We start from the raw sequence: 18,207 nt of genomic DNA on the forward strand, positions 1-18,207 counted from the left end.
CTGTAATAAAAGAGCCCAGATATGTTCCATGTGCACAAAAATATTATTTCTCACACATTTTGTGTGCACATTTTTTTTTACATTCCTATTGGTGAGCATTTCTCCTTTGCCAAGATTATCCTTCTACCTGACATGTGTGGCATATCAAGAAGCTGATTAAACAGCATGATTATTACACAGGTGGACCTTGTGCTGGAGACAATAAAAGGACACTCTAAAATGTGCAGTTTTGTTACACAACACAATGCCACAGATGTCTCAAGTTTTGAGGGACCGTGCAAATGGCATGCTGATTGCAGAAATGTCCACCATAGCTGTTGCCACAGAATGTAATATTAGTTTCTCTACCATAAGCCTCTCCAACATTGTTTTAGAGAATTTGGCCTCACAACCGCAGACCACGTCAGCCCAGGACCTCCACATCCAGCTTCTTCACCTGAGACCAACCACCTGGACAGCTGATGAAACTGAGGAGTATTTCTGTCTGTAATAAATCCCTTTTGTGGGGAAAAACTAATTCTGATTGGCTGGGCCTGGCTCCCCAGTGGGTGGGCCTGGCTCCCATGGCTCCCATGGCTCCAAGTCATGTGAAATGCATAGATTAGGGCCTAATGACTTGACTGATTTCCTTATGAACTATAACTCAGTAAAATCGTTGAAATTGCTGCATGTTGCGTTTATGTTTTTGTTCAGCATAGCATGGCTCTGGCCAAAAGTCCTTACTACGTAGAAATAGGGTGCCATTTGGGACAGATCCAAAGCAGCAACAACCGTGCATGGTACTGTTTACATTTGGTTGAGTAGAGGTGAGTCTGTCTGGGGGCTGCGTGGCTGTGAAGGAGATTGTTTGTTCTGTTCCCCATGTTCAAATCTCTGTTCACCCTCTAACTATTGGTACCAAGAGGGCAGGGGTTAAACTGTCTTTAACGCGTCGTGTGAAGGATTACTCTGTGTGAATGTCTAGGTGTAGAAAGGGTTTATGTTCCACCGGTGTGCCCGAAAAGACTGTTAAGGGTTTGTGTGTGTGTGTGTGTGTGTGTGTACTGGCGTGTTTCATGCATGTGTGTTTCTTTGTCTGTGTTAGTGACTGGAGTGATCAACAGTATGTGTGGGTTGGTGTGTGGGGTTGGTGAGTGGGGTTTGTTTCACTTTGTTGTGTAAAAGTGAAAAACATCCCTGTATCCCATCCCAGCTGTGTTCCTCTCTAAGAACCCGGGATTAACCGAACCCACGAAACATCAGCGCGATATGTCGAATGCCCTGAATATCCTGCGAAACCCTCTCCTCTCCTGATGTGAACTGGGACCTCACACCTGTCTGTAGTACACACACACACACACACACACACACACACACACACACACACAAGCATGCAAAGAATCACATTGTATAGCTACCGATTTGAAAATGAAGACAATCCTTTTATCTTTGGAGTTGTGCTATGGGGTTTGTCCTGGTTTTGATAGTCCAGCTCCTTTGCGGCAGAGCTCCTTGGAGGAAACACTGAAGGGAGTTAACCCTTTAACTCCTGTACGGTTCACACTCTACTCAAAGTAAGCAATGTTGAACACAGAGTGGTGTCACAGTGTCATACTGTTGGTTCCTTTTCTGTTTCCCACTTAAACCAGCCTTGACTGTGCCCACTCGCCCTGTGGTGCCGAGCTCCATGCAAAACACACATATATACACTCACAAAATATCACACACAGCGGGGCAAGAGTTTGCAGACACAGAGGCCTCAGTGCTCTCATGTAGAGGGAACAGCGGCACAGAAGGAATTCAGCCAGCTAAAGCTAAAGCACTGTGAATGTTTCGCCCGGCGGAGCAGGAGCACAGGCTGAGTGATGTAATCATGCCAGTCATTAGTATCGGGTAGTTTAACGGTGTACTGTAGAGGCAAGGGGAACAAGCACAGAAGTGTTTATTTATTATAGAGAGGCAGAGAGTGGAGGGGCGAGAGAGAGAAATATGGACGAGAGAGACAGTAGTGACAGGTGGTCTCACAATATGCCCCTAATACCCTCACCTCTGTCTACCTACATGCCCTCCCCTCTCAGCGCCATCTCATTCCCCCTCTCTCCCTCCCCCTCCTCACCCTCTTCTCCCGTTCCTCACCCCTGCTGTGTCCCAAATGGGCCAGAGTCTGACTAACTAAGTCACTTTCCAGACCCACTTTCTCCCTGAGTCCTGCCTGCCGGATGCAATATTCATGTCGAGGCCTACTCCCACTAGGGAGTTGGCTGTGTGTGTGTATGTCGATGCGTACGTGTGTCAGGCCGGGGGCGGTGGGGGAGCCACTCCTGACTGTGGGGCTGAGGGGGGAGAGATAGTAATGGAGGAGGAGGACACCTGGAGCTTCTGTTTTGATGTTTTTTACCTCCATTATTTAAACTGTGCTGCTATGCCCGAACAGCCCCAACGCATCTGAGCCATGCTGAAACTGATGTGGGGATGTTGGGTTTTCTGTAAAGTCCTGCCACTGTTTATATCGCCCTCCTCCTCCGCCCACTCCCCCCTGGCCCCCCTCTCTCTGGCCCGCGGGACTGAAGAGACTCACTCACACGGGAAGATCTACCAGGCCTATAGCTCTGAGAAATCCCCACTAGAAACCCATTTTAAGGCTGTGAGTTATTGAACAGAAAGTCCAGAAGTTGCTCTGCCATTGTAATGTTTCCTAACTGGGAACAGGCTATCCAGAGATACTTGCTGCAGTTGTACACCTGGTACATCTGAAGTCCCTGTGTCTGGCTCTGTTGGCAACAGTGAGAGTCATGGGGTTACACAAGGGACGAAGTTGTTCCTTTGTGTACTATAAGATGATGAGCTGGCAGCTGTTGTCTCAGTACAGACGTGTGCGTGCGTGTGTGTGTGTGTGTGCTTGTGCGTGGATGTTAGTGTTTCAGAGTGTCAGGTTAAATCTGTGTTCATTAGTGTTCCAGAGTGTCAGGTTGAATCTATGTTCAGAATCCTTCCACTGTGCAAGTGTTGTAAACACATTGCTCGTCAAAGAGAGAGGCCCGGGGTGAGAGGAGCAGCTCTTCACAACACAACTGCGACGTTCACACCTTACATGACATTACAAGGCAACAAGAGACGCTGTAACACTGTCTTAAAAGAGACCAACTACTCCGCACAGTGCAACAAAACGCTTAAAAACAGCTATTTCCTCTCCTGTCACACTTGTTCCCTCAACACTACTTCACAGCACTGAAGTTGACTCTGCTTTAAACACAATCAAAGGATTCAATGGATTCTATTCCCTTTTTCCTCTCTTTCTTTCTTTTTTTTCTTTCTTTCTCCCTGTGAGATGACCGAGCTGTTCAAGCGATGAGGGAGGAGGCGGAACAGATCGGGTTTGATCCAGATTTAAACTTCCGAAAAGGTCAACTTCCTGGATTTGTCTTGGAAAGCGCTTGGACATTGTTAGAGGCAAACAAAGTGTGGAGCGGAGCAGGGTGTTGTTCTCAATTCACAGCCACTGTCGCCCCACAGAGGTATTGCAAGCATGGGTGTGGATATAACTGCGTGATTTCATGCGTGCATATGTGTTTGTGTGCATGTGTCTGAGTGTGTGTGTCCATTTTTATGCACGTATTGTATGTGTCGTAGTGTGTGTGAAGGTGTTCATGATGTCACCAGGGTGGGGGACCGTCCCCAGTTTGTCAGGGTGTTCAGAAGTGTGTTGCCACCACAGCAGGAGGGGTGACAGAGAGAGCTCTTCTGGGAAACGGGCCTTTTTTTTTTTAGCTTACTATGACTGTGACATGTGGTTGTTGTAACTGTAAGTTGCTCAGATAAGAGTGTCTGCTAAATGACTCAAATGTAATGTAAATGTGTCTGTCTGTGGGTGGGGACCGGGCAGCTGCAGGACACAACACTCATGTGGTTCTGATACTGTGATGTGTCCTCTGACTGTTTACAAACATTTGAATATTTAGGCTACCTGCAAAAGGGCCTAAGAAGGCTGTCATTAGTGTTTTACAGGTAGTCAGTCAGCGTTGAGCAATGGTCTTCATTTAGTGCAGTTTCTCCTATTCCTGCTGTGCATATAGCTTCAGCGTTGCTGGATGTGCTCAGTGATGAGACTCATAACATGAGACAATAAGCATTGTGACCTTACATTTGTCACTGCATCTGTGGAAAATACAATGTAAGTACTGGGCGCTGTCATCATATCAGATCAAATGTTTATCAATTCCTCCCCGGACTGATAAGTGATTCAATTGAATGTTAATCCAGAGCACTTAACCACTCATGTTAAGACAAGCAGCAACGCTTGTGATTTCCAGTTCTTACTTTTTTGCTACTTTCACTTCTACAGTGCACCCCCCCCCCCCCCCCCCCCATAATGGGTAGCCTATATCTCTGGTTCCTGGTTTTGCCCCCTCTCTCCTCTCTCTCTCACCCTCTCTGAGTATGGAACATGCCTCTGACCCCACAGAATGGTGCTCACTATATTAGCAGGCCAACATAAACAGTCTCCAGCATGGCCCATCAGTCAGCAGTGCTGCCCCCCCCCGAACCCCCTTCTGCCACCTCCATCCCCAGCCTCTCTCTCTCTCTCTCTCTCTCTCTCTCTCTCTCTCTCTCTCACAGAGACAACTTTCACTGGGGCCCCAGAAATGTGCAGGCAGCTGAGTAATGCTGGGCCTTAGCCACCACCACCACCCTAACACCCCATACACCTCTATCTGAGACCCATGCTACACCTTCACCTCTAGCCACTTCCCCCTCTCACTAACCCTAACCCTGTAAAGCTTTTATAAACCACTTGAAACATTCATCCTCTGTTCCCTTACTGCACGTATAGCAAATTCCCTCCATACCTCTAACCCCCACTGCCACCCCCTACCTCTGGGGGAGGGAGGGAGAGACTGGGAGAGAAGGAGGGAGTGGGAGAGAGAGATGACTTTGAGTACACAAATACCTCTCCCTCTCTAGCGTAAATCATTATGTACTCTTGGCACTCCTCTTGTTCAGCTCAACCTGACCTTGCTGTCATTATGCGGCTGTCTGTCTCTCCCTAGCATTGCGGCTGCCTGTCTTGAGTGACGGCTGCTCACTGGCTTTAAGAGGGGCCTGTGGCTCAGCTCTGAGCTGCAACAGATCCATTCAGCCGGGAGAGGTTTATTGACGGATGGATGATATCCCATAGAAGTTGGCCTGGCTTGCCACCTCACCACCAGGCGCCTGCTGCCATCTCCGAGAGACACGCACCCAGATAAGGTGACAGGAAGTGGCAGCAGACAGGGGGAGGGGGGAGCGAGGGGTAGAGGGAGGAAACAGAGGGAGGGGAGAATGGCTGTGTCGAAAACATCACAAAGGGAGAGTGTAGAAAAGGGTAGAGAGAGAGTGTGAAAGGAGAGAGAGTGGAAGGAGATAGAGAAAGATAAGGGGGTAGAATGTTAAACTAGAGCGTGGGAGGGGGACAGGGGGGGAGCAGGATAGACCTGCCCATGCTGCAGTGTGTATGAGGGAATCAGAGTGCCAGGTGAATCCCAGACAGCACAGCGCTCTAACTATCTACCACCAGGTAACGCCGTTCAAGCACTCATTTCATGCTCTACTGAGAACCACCTTCTCTTCCCTCCTCCACCTTTCCCTTGTTCACTTTCTATTGCTTAGCCACACTCTCTCCTCACTCAATCCTTTCTTGCGCTCTGAATGTGTCATCTTACTGTGTTCTTGCACCTACACTGCTCATCTTCCCACTCTCACACCGCACACGCTTTACTTCACATGGGCACGCATGTACGCACACACACACACACACACACACATCAAATCAAATCAAATCAAATTTATTTGTCACATACACATGGTTAGCAGATGTTAATGCGAGTGTAGCGAAATGCTTGTGCTTCTAGTTCCAACAATGCAGTAATAACCAACGAGTAATCTAACTAACAATTCCAAAACTACTACCTTATACACACAAGTGTAGAGGGATAAAGAATATGTACATAAAGATATATGAATGAGTGATGGTACAGAGCAGCATAGGCAAGATACAGTAGATGGTATCGAGTACAGTATATACATATGAGATGGGTAATGTAGGGTATGTAAACAAAGTGGCATAGTTTAAAGTGGCTAGTGATACATGTATTACATAAAGATGACCCCCCTATCCAAGATACATATGAGATGAATAATGTAGGGTATGTAAACATTATATTAAGTAGCATTGTTTAAAGTGGCTAGTGAGATATTTTACATCAGTTCCCATCAATTCCCATTATTAAAGTGGCTGGAGTTGAGTCAGTGTGGTCAGTGTGTTGGCAGCAGCCACTCAATGTTAGTGATGGCTGTTTAACAGTCTGATGGCCTTGAGATAGAAGCTGTTTTTCAGTCACTCGGTCCCAGCTTTGATGCACCTGTACTGACCTCGCCTTCTGGATGATAGCGGGGTGAACAGGCAGTGGCTCGGGTGGTTGTTGTCCTTGATGATCTTTATGGCCTTCCTGTGACATCGGGTGGTGTAGGTATCCTGGAGGGCAGGTAGTTTGCCCCCGGTGATGCGTTGTGCAGACCTCACTACCCTCTGGAGAGCCTTACGGTTGTGGGCGGAGCAGTTGCCGTACCAGGCGGTGATACAGCCCGACAGGATGCTCTCGATTGTGCATCTGTAAAAGTTTGTGAGTGCTTTTGGTGACAAGCCAAATTTCTTCAGCCTCCTGAGGTTGAAGAGTCGCTGCTGCGCCTTCTTCACGATGCTATCTGTGTGGGTGGACCAATTCAGTTTGTCTGTGATGTGTACGCCGAGGAACTTAAAACTTACTAACCTCTCCACTACTGTCCCATCGATGTGGATAGGGGGGTGTTCCCTCTGCTGTTTCCTGAAGTCTACAATCATCTCCTTAGTTTTGTTGACGTTGAGTGTGAGGTTATTTTCCTGACACCACACTCCGAGGGCCCTTACCTCCTCCCTGTAGGCCGTCTCGTCGTTGTTGGTAATCAAGCCTACCACTGTTGTGTCGTCCGCAAACTTGATGATTGAGTTGGAAGCGTGCGTGGCCGCGCAGTCGTGGGTGAACAGGGAGTACAGGAGAGGGCTCCAGAACGCACCCTTGTGGGGCCCCAGTGTTGAGGATCAGCAGGGTGGAGATGTTGTTACCTACCCTCACCACCTGGGGGCGGCCCGTCAGGAAGTTCAGTACCCAGTTGCACAGGGCGGGGTCTCGAGCTTGATGACGAGTTTGGAGGGTACTATGGTGTTAAATGCTGAGCTGTAGTCGATGAACAGCATTCTCGATGAACAGCAGTCTTGGAGCGTGGAATCAGATTGGTCGGACCAGCATTGAACAGACCTCAGCGCGGGAGCTTCTTGTTTTAGCTTCTGTCTGTAGGCAGGGAGCAACAAAATGGAGTTGTCACGCTAAACTTTAATAAATGATGACAAACAGGGAATCAGCTCATATATATTTCATTGGGGGGCCAGAGGGGTTGGGGTTGTGTGTGTCTGGGGTGTGAGGGCATCGCTGTCCCTCTGGCATCATGCTGGGCTTTGCGTGTTGTTGGTACCAGCAGCCAGTCACAGCATTCCTCATGCTTCCCAGAAACAGTTTGGAAGAGTTTGTGCATATATTATGACAACATTTCGTAACATTTATGTTCGATATGGACTTCCGTGATTGTGTTTTGGGCACACAAACATTTTTCTGGAAGCAAGCCGAAGCCGAAGTCCACACCCCTTAGTTGGTGAACAGTAGGGATTCTTCAATAAAGTCTTTGTTGTCATTCAACGAGAGACAACTCATTTTCATGCACATTTTTTCACTGAGAAATACTGCACCATTAGTTGGATGTAAAATTGCGCTACTAAGAGCTCTGAAAAAACATCAATTTATGACAGATTTCTTGAGTATTCTTCGATAAATTCAGACTATTTTGAAGAAGTGTATACTGGCTACGGCAACTCAAAATGAACAAACAGTACTACTGCTGCTTTTTTCTCTGTCTTTTAAGGGAGTATGCGAGCACAATCGTTTGGCTAGCCAAACTGAAGCATTCTGATGCCTTCACCCTCCACACGGTCTGTCAATCTCACAAACACATACCTCTCCTTTTGTCTTTTGTCTTTTGTCTTTTGTTGTCTCTCTTCTCCCCTTCTGTTATACACCCTTCTCTTTTTTTAGACCTCTTTTCTTAAGGTGACAATTTATCCGTATGTTATTGCCTACTCTATCTTGGTGTATTGATATATGAATCGGGTTTAGATTCGGCAGCTTACAATGATAAATTAGTTTTAATTAGACAGTCATCGATTGGATAGTGTGGGCCAATACATCATGGCGGTGTACATTTGTCAGATCATTCAGCATGGGCCTCAGCAATGTTTGGAGTTGGACTGTCTGAAGAGACCAATAAGAGAGGGGGAGGAAGTGGGAGTTCGACCTGTCCTGAAGAGGCCTGAGATTAGAGCCTGGGACTCAGTCAACACCAATCCCATAGGCAGGTCAGAGCAGCCATGTCCCTGTACAGGTTTGCTTGTGCCTTGGGATCATGTATACTGTGCTAATGCCTATACAAATAAATAGGAGCCTAATGGCAATGTACAATATGGCGAACTTAGCAAACGAGACATTTGTGCTAAGTGCATTGGGGCCGCCATCTTTATGGACCCCCGCCATTCTACAAATTTCTCCATTGAGCCGAGATACATTTTTGCATTTTTAAAGCAAATTTCCTGCAATTCTTCACATTTTGCCATGCACCTGAGATAACATTTACCGGTTTTAAAGTTAGTTTCCTGCAATTCTAGACATTTCTTCAGTGCTAATTCTGTGTTATTGTTATTTTACCTTTATTTAACTAGGCAAGTCAGTTAAGAACAAATTCTTATTTTCAATGACGGCCTAGGAACAGTGGGTTAACTGCCTGTTCAGGGGCAGAACGACAGATTTGTACCTTGTCAGCTCGGGGGTTTGAATTTGCAACCTTCCGGTTACTAGTCCAATAGGCTACCATGCCGCCCCTACTGTGTAGCTTTTATTTGAGACATTATTTGCTCTCAAAGATTATATTATTTAAGAATATACAGGTCCATTATCTTTTCTACATACTTTATATCTGGTTTTAGCCGTTTAAGTTTACCCTGAAAGCGTTTTTCCATCCTGGAAATTAATTTCCCCAAAATATGTATTATTATTTATTTATTTGAATCTGTTTGGACAAAAATGGTTAGGAGGACCGCCCAAGGATTACAATGACAGGAAAATACCTGCCTACTTGCCTACAAATGGCTTGTGTAGTCTTCCATGGTCAATGATGGATTGGGATTGTGCCCTGCCAGAATGGTTCTGAGGACATTGGGGTTTCTCTGGAAAGTGTTTGAATGCAACAGGTCCCTGGGGTTTCTCTGTGAAGTGTCAGGACCATGGGGTTTCTCTGTAAAGTGTTTCAATGCACCAATTTGTGTTGTCAGTAATCCTGAGTGACAGGAATCCACGTTAAGCTCACCACCACCAGCAAGGAATGAGAGATCCAGAGACCTGCCTGTCGAGAGAGAGAGCGAGAGAGAGGCCAGCAATGTTTCTTTACAAGTGCCCCATGATTCCTAGCTGCCAGGGCTCATTGGCACTTGCCATGATTGACAGAACAAACTTGACCCTTAGCTGTAAACAATTTAGTAATGGCTCTACCCTCACTCTCTGACTGGTTGTGTTTGTGTGATGCATTTGTGTGAGAGAGAAATAGAGAGGAGGGGACAGGGAAGAAAGAGAAAAATATGGTGTGTGTAGTATGGAAGTTTGTGGACAACATTTTAAGTGGTTTTCCTCAGGCACCAGTCATCCATACTATGCTGATGGGTCTAGGGTCTCATACATACACACTGTCCCCAACCCAAACTGTTGTAGAGGAAATCAGTGCCACGGTTTCAGATATCTTCCACCAGCCATGAGTGTGCTGTGTCACTGTATACCCAGTGATTCAATGTACTGTTGGATGGATCCTAGGAGGGAGAGAGAACGAGAGCAATAGCGAGAGAGGAGGGCGACTGACATGAAGGGTGCTTTGTGATAGACAGGGATTAGTATGTGGTGGGAAGGCAGTGTTGTGTGTGGAGAGAGTCTAATTAGTGTAATTACGGAAGCAGGTACTAACTGGAGCGTCTCAGTCTGACATGGCCCTGACAGGGCTCTGTGTGTGTGGATCCAGTGGTGTGCTGTCAGATGAGGCCCAGCCCACTGCCTGCCTTCCTGCGAGGCAAAAACAAATGGTCCGCCTCTCGCTGCCTTGTTAACATCATTAAAAACAGGAATGAGGAGCACAAAGGCTGGTCCTGCTGGCTGTCTAACGAAGGACCAGCGCTGTCACTCAAACACCATCTGTCCCTGACTCGCCTCGTACTTTAACACAAGTTTCACAGCCAGCCCTTGAAACTGAGATTTACAAATAACAAAGTGTGTTGATTTCACATAGAACAGACAGGAATCTTTTCTAACCCTCTGTAGGCTTATAGTTCTCCCCTAACATTCATACTCAGTAGTATTTCATCTGACCAATCAGGATTCCCCAAAAAAGGGCAGTTCAGCCACAACCCTTTAATGCAGGTCAAGGTATTTACATCTCTTAAGCATGTTTCTCAAGTCCTCAGGTTTCCCCTCCAGGCTGTCTGTCTCTAGGGAGCGACATTAAGGAAAGTGAAAACGTGCCCCAGACCTCCTCCTGTCACTCACAGCTGACTGACAGACAGACATCTATAAGGAGAGGGCTCCCAGAGGACCAGGGTCAGAGACTGTGGGTGGGTGATTTCCAGTCACATTGGCTGATGAGTACCTGACTGCTATGACTCTTTTGAGAAGGCAGTGGGACCAAGTTGTGTATCTTTTCTCCCTCCTTTCTTTTCTCCACTATTTTTCCCATCCCCTGTGCAGGAAGGCACTCCACCCTCACTGCCTTAGAGAACTGAGGAAATCGTGTGCAGTTTTTAAATAAGGTCTGTCAGTAGGATTACACTTCTCTGAAATTGGATTTTCCCCAGCTACAATAGTCTATTGTGATTTTCCACCTTGCATTATATCACCCAGCACCATTGGCAGGCAGGCTGATTGATCAATGAATGCACATTAATGCTAGAGTACTGTCGGCTGTAGCTGTTGTCAAGAGATGGATGGAGAGACAGAGGAGGATGTAGGGAATGAGAAAGAGAGATTATCATTGACTCTACTATGCAGTCATTAAAAGGAGGTTCCCAGGATCGGTACAGCACAGCCTAATTGGGTGCAAGAAAGGCTTCTGGAATCAATCGGTGGGGAGGGGGGATGGAGGGATGAACGGGGGATGGAGGGATGAACGGGGGATGGAGGGATGAACGGGGGGTGGAGGGATGAACGGGGGGTGGAGGGATGAACGGGGGGATGGAGGGATGAACGGGGGATGGAGGGATGAACGGGGGGATGGAGGGATGGAGGGATGAACGGGGGGATGGAGGGATGAACGGGGGGAAGGGGGTATCACAGATGGAATTAAAGTTGTGCCGCCTGAAGGTAGCAGCGTCTATACTGGAATCGATTTAGGAGGCTGGAAGATATTGGTAGAGTCAGCCAGGCAGTCTGGACCCACTCACCCCCCTCACCTCTCCACCCCTCCCCTCTGACTTCTGGCTTCAGTCCTCTGCTTTCCAGATCAGTCAGACGCTCTCAAATCAGGATCATCTCATGCTGGTAGTGATTGTGGTGGGCAATTCTGGAATGGGTGTTACGGAACATATGCATTTTTTACTGTATTAAAACTTGAATATATTTATTAGTAGTCTAGACTCTTAAATTCATGTGTACTGCACCTCAGGACTTGACTAAGGCTGAATATTTCAATAAAAACCGAGGTCTCCAAAATAATATTGTATGAATACCAAGATGTTCCAAAGGCCTTCTGAAAATAGATTTGTATTATGTTATCGCCACAATGTACGTTTTTAAGACACAATATTTTTTTAGAGGGAATGAAAAAGAACAAAACATAAACAAATGAAATACAGTTTACAATTATTTGTTTCAAATACCACCCTTGACCTCCCTGAACTCCTCCCGATCCAAATGGCCCATAAATAAACCGCAGTCCATAGAGTTGGACAATGTAACTTAGTCAAGTGGATCTGGGATGAAGAAGTATGCGGATAGAGGGTGATTACAGTAATTGACGTTGATCTTTTCATCTGTCCTCCTTGGTCAGTAACCGGAAAATATAACGATTGGATTGCATTTGTGGTTTTTGAAAGGGAACCTACTCTCTCTCTCTTGGCGAGGCGAGCTGTCCTTGGCCCCAGTGGAAGGGTAATTGTCAGCCGTGGTGAGGCTCTTATCTACTCTGAAGGGTGTTTTTAGAGGAACAGAGGATAAAAGCTCTTCAGAGGTTTTTTCTCCACCTATATTTATACCAACCACGAGCCAAATGTGTATCTGTACGAGTACATGTTATATGACAGAGAGAGAGAAAGAGAGAGAGAGAGAGAGAGAATCCTCTTCTGGGTCCTGGAGGAGGCCAGTTTTAGAGAGAACAGACGTGTCTGTAGAATGGAAATAGTGTACAACAACAACAACGAGGTCTAATGCACATAGCTGTTTTAGTGTACATTTATGTCTGCTATAACAGCCTGGGTTTATCGCGGCCGGCATGTTTTTGCTCAATTGAGTCGTAGGGTAAGAGAGTGCCCATGCACACTCTCTCGCTCTCTCTCTCTCTCTCTCTCTCTCTCTCTCTCTCTCTCTCTCTCTCTCTCTCTCTCTCTCTCTCCTTCCTCTCCCTCCCTCCTTCCTCTCTCTCTCACACACACACACACACACACACACACACACACACACACACACACACACACACACACACACACACACCCTCTGTCTCTCTCTCTCTCTTTCTCTGTGTTTTATGGCCTTGGATGGAGACTGTTTAATCGCCCCTGGCTGATTTGACTGTTGTTGTTTGCTGTCTGTGTGAATTGCAGGTTGCAGGGTGCTAAGTAACACAGGGAAACAGTGGCACACTGGCACATTAATTGAGCCCTTAGCGGCTTTTTCCGCTCCCTAAAACAGATGCATTTCACTGTCTTATCAATCCAAGACACATATTTCCATATTTTTCCAATATACTGCCTGTGTTTGTCACAACAAATGGCTCCCTGTTGTAGTTGATGTGGATATACGTGAAAAGCAGACACAAGGCCTAATGGTTTTTATATATTAGACACAGCACGGTACACAGACAGAAAGCCATTGCCCCCTCCCTCACCTCTCCTGGAGACACACAACTACCGTTGAGTTAGGGCCGTGGGTCTCGTCTCGCTGCGTGAGTTTAGTCTAAACGGCGCTAGACCGGAAGGGTCCCGCTCACTGGAGCACCATCAGCTCATCTTACCCTCCTCTGAAAGCATCTGAATTATTCAGCACCCTGCGGGCCTGGTCTCAGAGTCAGTTCCTCCTGCAGCGGGAGCTCCACCAGTGAACAGCGAGAGGAAACATCTCTCTGTGCGTGCCGGGTCAGAGTATCCAGCGGACGAGCACCACGGACACTCCTGTCAGCTCTCATCCCCGAAACCCACGGCACAATTAACGCCATGACACGCTGTCACTTGGAGTGTCCGACGGTGGAGGAAAGAGGCTCTTCTGGAAAGCGTAGAGTTGAACGGGTCCATCGGTGGCCTGAGTGACATTAAAAATGACATGGCCTCAAGGGAGAAGACTACTAGGAGAAACAACTGTGGCTAAATATCTATATTTCTACTCTTTTATTTGCAGATCAAGTCACACTTTCAGCCCGATATGTGCCTGTATATCTCTATTCCTCAGTACTAATTAGCCGCTGTTATAAACATTGTATTCATTGTGGGGGGTGGACTGTGGAGACATGAATCGGTCATCATGTTTAGTTATGTGACCCAGGAGCTGGCTGCGGTGCTGGGCTCAGTGATAAAAAGAGCCTCAGATGTAATGTGAATGTAGATATAAATCAGCCTGGTGGTGGAGGGGCCTGTAATGACAGGGCCCTGGTCAACAGTAGTGCACTGTATAAGGAAAAGGGTGCTATTTGGGATGGAGCCTAGAACTCTGCTCTTGCTCAGTGAGCAGAGAGAGAGCAGAGAAGATTCCCAATGAAAACCCATTGAAAAGCCTCAAAAAATCGTAATGGTTTGTCGTCGGGGTTTCGCCTGCTAAATAAGTTCTGTTATACTCACAGACATGATTCAAAAAGTTTTAGAAACTTCAGAGTGTTTTCTATCCAAATCTACTCATAATATGCATATCTTATCTTCTGGGGATGAGTAGCAGGCAGGTGAATTTGGGCATGCATTTCATCCGGACGTGAAAATACTGCCCCTTGTCACCAAGAAGTTAAGTGGGAAGCACTTTCATTTGCATGACTGATCAAAAGTCCTTTTCTCTCTCTAGTCCCTCTGATGCAGACATTTGGTGAGCAATCTGTTTGGAACATCAAATCGCAATTGAATTACAGTATAGAATCGCAATACATATCGTATCGGCACCAAGGTATCATGATAGTATTGTATTGTGAAGTCCCTGGCAATTCCCAGCCCTACACTACACAATACACATCCTGTCCCCGGACTCCGCACTGAGGACCACATCATTGGTCTGGGGGGGGTAGGAGGGACACGACGAGGCGAGGTACCCCCCCCCCCCCCCCTATCAAGGTGGTGTATACGGAGTCTGTGTCTGGTTTTGTGAGCCCCCTATATGTGTACACGCCACGGTGGTGTGTGTGTGTGTGTGTGTGTGTGTGTGTGTGTGTGTGTGTGTGTGTGTGTGTGTGTGTGTGTGTGTGTGTGTGTGTGTGTGTGTGTGTGTGTGTGTGTGTGTGTGTGTGTGTGTGTGTGTGTGTGTGTGTGTGTGTGTGTGTGTGTGTGTGTGTGTGTGTGTGTGTGTGTGTGTGTGTGTGTGTGTGTGTGTGTGTGTGTGTGTGTGTGTGCGTGCGTGCGTGCGTGCGTTTTGGATGATTTTGTGTGTGCACTCTCCTCTCAAATGATGTTCTCAAGGACAGGCGGTGTGAAGGGAGTGTCCTTGAGCTATACAGATGAATTCACTCCTTTATTGAATAGGGCATGTAACTGTGAATGGGGTGTATAGGCTACGGGACGGGAGAGAAAGCACCAGTGTCAGTCCATTATTGGAGAACTCTGCTGTGTGTTGTGTTCCTGCCATGTAACTTGTCTTGTAGCGTGTCGTTTTCCCTCCCACCCCCCCACATCCCTTTCTCTCTCCCCTGGCAGGCAGGATGAGGGTACCACTGTACTGTAGCTCTGTGGTTAAGGTGTTGAGTGCTGACTGCTGTCACAGAAGGAGGGGGAAAAGCTGTGGGAAGAAACAAAGCCATCTCAGGCCATTGAGGATAGAGAAATGGCGAGAAAGAGGGAGAGAAGAGCTGGGCGAGAGAAGGAGAGAAAACAAGTGTATTCACACAGAGAGAACAGGGGGGGTGTAGTGCGCCACACACACACTCACCGTCTCGCCCCACAGATGGCACTCTTTTAATGTTGCACCTACAGGGTGGTGTCTGTGTTTTGCTTGATGGGCTGTGGTTGAATCAGCGGTGGGTGTTTGACTGTCTTCCTCCCCTGATGCTGCCTGTTCAGGGCTGATCAGTGATCAGGGACTGTGAACCACAGTGATCTCACAGTGGTATATCTGTCAATGTCAGCTCAATGTTTCTCCCCTCCCAGCCCATGGCAGTGGCCAGGCAGCCACACTGTACCTAGATCAGATCAGTAATCAGAGCACTTTCCAGCAGAACCTCCATCTGCGCTGCTCTCCTCCTCTCCTCATGCACCCAGCCAGTGTCCTAGCAGGCAGGCAACTCACAGGCGGGCAGGCAGGCAGGTAGCTCGCAGGCAGGCAGTTCACAGGGAAGGCAGCTCACAGGGAAGGCAGGTCACAGGGAAGGCAGCTCACAGGGAAGGTAGGTCACAGGGAAGGTAGCTCACAGGCAGACTGGAAGGCTGTTGAATATGTATTACTTAATCAGGGTGATTGACGGAGTGGCATTTCCATCTGATGGGAGATGGAAACATTTCTCTCTCTGTCTCTTTCCTCTCTCTATTCCTGGGCTGTAGCTGTTCCCACACTGTCATTAGCTTTCTAGCTAAGTGACATTAAGTCTGTGCTCTGCGATCTCCCTAAGCCGCTGCAGCCTCCATCTCAGAGCTGTAATTGTTTCTGTTTTTCCCGGGTTGTCTGAATGAACTTGTCATCTCTCCAGCCTCTCTTCCTCTTCCCCCTGCTCCCCCCCCCCCCCTCCTCCTGCTCCTCCTCTCTGCAGCCAGGCCCTATAAAGGTCCAGAAACGTAGGCTATTTGTCGCAGGGTTGTGTTCGCCGCCCCCTAAGCCCCCCGCTCAGTTTTATTTCAGCAGTGGGAATTGGCAGCACAAAGTGCAGCATGAAAAACAGAGGGCAGAAAGTCATTTTTTTTTGTTCAATTGCAGCTCTCAAACCCTGACATCAGTATTCCACTCAGACCTGGAGTCTGACAAAAAGCGAAAAAGAGCAAAAGCGAGGGACGGAGAGGGGGGCGAGGGACGGGCAGAGAGAGACAGGCGAACATTGAAGTCTTTTGATTGCAAATTGTAAATGCGCCTCTCCCTCCATCTCCCTCTCTCTCTTTCTCTCACCATCTTGTTTCAAAGCAGAGGGGACTCAAGCTGTAGGTGAAATAAATCACTGGCAGCCTGGGCGAGGAAGGAGAAAGGGAGGGAAGGAGGGGTGGGTATACAGGATGGAAAGAAAGAGGCGCTTTAGTTCTGACTTCTGCTTTTGTGTTGGCCTTCACCGTGAGATGACCCCTGCTCTGTTTGTGCTTGTTTTCACAGAGCCCAGCCGCTTCTCCAAACATAAAGAGACTCCCACATCCCCAGAGAAGACAACCTTCCATTGACAGGTGAGTGACGGGGGTAGCGTCCTGACGAGGAACAGACAATGAGGGACGGGGGTGTTGCTGCTGTGAGGGGGGGGTCTTGATGAGAGGAGGGGGTGTCTCTGCCTCTCTGTCTCTGTCTGTCTTAACACCCCTGCTAGCTAGGCTGAATCCCTCTGACAGTGTCAGTGGTGGCTGCAGAGAGCCCTCGCCAACTCTGCGCTCTCACACAACACAGAATAGAGTAATTTGTCAGGGGGATGGACGGACGACGGCAGTGCTCCGAGTCAGCATTGGGGGTGGGGTTGGCTTTGGGGCGAGCCTGTCAGAAGTGACAGAGAGAGAGAGAAAAGGGGGAAGAGCGATGGAGGAGTAAAGAATGAAAGGGGTGAAAATGGGACGTGGGGTTGATGGTCGGTGTGGGATCTAGGGTGTTGTGGGTGTGCCCTCCGCCCCCTCCCATGACGACATCCCTGCGTGGCACAGCTGGACCCGCTGAGGGGTAAGAACAGCAGTCTCACATTTCTGATTAATGATGGAGTATGGTCTCAGACAATGTGCACGATTTGGACAAAATATCTATACTGAACAAAAATATAAACGCAACATGTGAAGTGTTGGTCCCATGTTTCATGAGCTGAAATAAAAGATCCCAGAAACGTTCCATATGCACAAAAAGCTTATTTCTCAAAAATGTTGTGCACAGATTTGTTCACATCCCTGTTAGTGAGCATCTCTCATTTGCCATCTACCTGACAGGTGTGGCATATCAAGAAGCTGATTCAACGGTATGATCGTTACACAGGTGCACCTTGTGCTGGGGACAATAAAAGGCCACTCTAAAATGTGCAGTTTTGTCACACATCACAATGCTGAAGATGACTCAAGTTTTGAGGGTGCGCGCAAAACTGACGGGCCACCCCCAGGTGGTAAGGGTAGGCAACAACACATCTGCCACGCTGATTCTAAACACAGGGGCCCCTCAGGGACGCATGCTTAATCCCCTGTGTTGAATAGGTTTTTTTTCATGTGGCCAAAGTGCTTAGTGCCAATCTGGTCTATGAGACAGATCTTCTGATTAAAACCGCATGCCTTGTCAAAAGGACATTGGCTTGATCTACAAAAATGGCCAGTGTCTATAAAGGTTCATATCAAACCGTAAATGAAAAATGCTGCCCACATGCCAAACTTTCCAGCTGCGGTCTTGAATATTCAGTACCGTCAGTAAGAGGGAAGCTAACGTGTGTGTGTGTGTGTGTGTTTGTGTGTATGTTTTTCCCGGTACTGGTACTCCCTGTATATAGCCGTGGTATTTTAACTTGTTATTGTTATTCACTGTGTAT

The 18,207-nt window shown here is 47.6% G+C and overlaps 1 protein-coding gene across 1 annotated transcript in view; it reads left to right on the plus strand.

The window, feature by feature from the left end:
* Positions 1–18,207, plus strand: part of sulf2b (sulfatase 2b) — a 180,602-nt gene that overhangs the window by 22,445 nt on the left and 139,950 nt on the right. The window contains exon 2 of the mRNA XM_036988225.1: positions 16,821–16,888. The gene's annotated coding sequence lies outside the window, so the exon portion shown is untranslated. The remainder of the gene's footprint in view (positions 1–16,820; positions 16,889–18,207) is intronic.

The sequence above is a fragment of the Oncorhynchus mykiss genome, chromosome 9, assembly GCF_013265735.2.
Source record: "Oncorhynchus mykiss isolate Arlee chromosome 9, USDA_OmykA_1.1, whole genome shotgun sequence".
NCBI classification, from domain to species: domain Eukaryota; kingdom Metazoa; phylum Chordata; class Actinopteri; order Salmoniformes; family Salmonidae; genus Oncorhynchus; species Oncorhynchus mykiss.